This window comes from Oenanthe melanoleuca, unplaced genomic scaffold, assembly GCF_029582105.1.
Source record: "Oenanthe melanoleuca isolate GR-GAL-2019-014 unplaced genomic scaffold, OMel1.0 S025, whole genome shotgun sequence".
Taxonomy (NCBI): domain Eukaryota; kingdom Metazoa; phylum Chordata; class Aves; order Passeriformes; family Muscicapidae; genus Oenanthe; species Oenanthe melanoleuca.
The window spans coordinates 20365-22500 of NW_026612674.1; positions in this window are offsets into that span (position 1 = coordinate 20365).

The following is a 2136-nucleotide window of genomic DNA, read 5'->3' on the forward strand; positions in this document are numbered from 1 at the left end:
CCGCCCAGGTTCCCAACGGCCAGTCACACAGCGGCAGCGGCAGCGGCGGCAGGGAGAGGAAAGGGGCTCCTGCCCAGGCGAGCAGGCTGAGAGCCGGCTGCAGAAGCAGGGACAGCGGCGGGCTGCGAGCGGTGGCAGGAGGATTGGCGCGGTCTGTTCCTTCTCAATGAAACTTTCTGTTCAGCTCTCTCGGAGCTTTTTTGGTCTGCTGGCGGTTCTTCCCTCTCGTCCCCGGCCCCGGTCAAGCCTGGGGCAGGGCGGCAGCGCGGCGGGCGGCTGAGGGAGCGGGCGATGCGGAAGTGAGTCCGGGAGGCGGGCTGCCGTGTATTCGGGCACAGGGAGGGGGCGCGAGAGCACTGCCGGCTCCTCTCGCGGAGCGGCTGGGGAAGCGGGCTGCGGGCAGGCTGTCAGTGGAGCCGGCGGGGCCTGGCCGGGGCAGGGGCAGTGGCCGCTGGGCTGCGGAGGCGGCAGGGCCGGCGGCTTAGGCCGGGAGCCGAAGTCGGCCGCCTTGCCGTGGCGGCTTTCGGGGAGGGGGAAGAGCAGGGCTCAGCAGGAGTGTGAGCGGGGTGCGTGTGCACGGGGGCTGTGGGACGTGCAGGCCGCCTGCCGAAGGGGGGCTCGGCGGGCGGGCCGGGGCTCGGCGGCCGCTCGCCCGACGGACGAGAGGCGGCGCCGCCGCTCAGCGGGAAGGGGGGCGGACGGCAGCAGGTCTACCCCGCCGATAATCGCCAGAGACGAAGACGCGCAGGCGGCAACAGGTCTACCCAGCAGGGATCCAAGCGAGCGGCGGGCAACAGGTCTACCCCGGCAGGCACCCAGGTAAGCGGCGGGCAACAGGTCTACCCCGGCAGGGATCCCAGCGAGCGGCGGGCAACAGGTCTACCCCGGCAGGCACCCAGGTAAGCGGCGGGCAACAGGTCTACCCCGGCAGGGATCCCAGCGAGCGGCGGGCAACAGGTCTACTCCGGCAGGCACCCAGGTAAGCGGCGGGCAACAGGTCTACCCCGGCAGGGATCCCGGCGAGCGGCGGGCAACAGGTCTACCCCGGCAGGCACCCAGGCAAGCGAGGGGCAACAGGTCTACCCCGGCAGGGATCCCAGCGAGCGGCGGGCAACAGGTCTACCCCGGCAGGCACCCAGGTAAGCGGCGGGCAACAGGTCTACCCCGGCAGGGATCCCAGCGAGCGGCGGGCAACAGGTCTACCCCGGCAGGCACCCAGGTAAGCGGCGGGCAACAGGTCTACCCCGGCAGGGATCCCAGCGAGCGGCGGGCAACAGGTCTACCCCGGCAGGCACCCAGGTAAGCGGCGGGCAACAGGTCTACCCCGGCAGGGATCCCAGCGAGCGGCGGGCAACAGGTCTACCCCGGCAGGCACCCAGGTAAGCGGCGGGCAACAGGTCTACCCCGGCAGGGATCCCGGCGAGCGGCGGGCAACAGGTCTACCCCGGCAGGCACCCAGGTAAGCGGCGGGCAACAGGTCTACCCCGGCAGGGATCCCAGCGAGCGGCGGGCAACAGGTCTACCCCGGCAGGCACCCAGGCAAGCGAGGGGCAACAGGTCTACCCCGGCAGGGATCCCAGCGAGCGGCGGGCAACAGGTCTACCCCGGCAGGCACCCAGGTAAGCGGCGGGCAACAGGTCTACCCCGGCAGGGATCCCGGCGAGCGGCGGGCAACAGGTCTACCCCGGCAGGCACCCAGGTAAGCGGCGGGCAACAGGTCTACCCCGGCAGGGATCCCAGCGAGCGGCGGGCAACAGGTCTACCCCGGCAGGCACCCAGGTAAGCGGCGGGCAACAGGTCTACCCCGGCAGGGATCCCAGCGAGCGGCGGGCAACAGGTCTACCCCGGCAGGCACCCAGGTAAGCGGCGGGCAACAGGTCTACCCCGGCAGGGATCCCGGCGAGCGGCGGGCAACAGGTCTACCCCGGCAGGCACCCAGGTAAGCGGCGGGCAACAGGTCTACCCCGGCAGGGATCCCAGCGAGCGGCGGGCAACAGGTCTACCCCGGCAGGCACCCAGGCAAGCGAGGGGCAACAGGTCTACCCCGGCAGGGATCCCAGCGAGCGGCGGGCAACAGGTCTACCCCGGCAGGCACCCAGGTAAGCGGCGGGGCAACAGGTCTACCCCGGCAGGGAT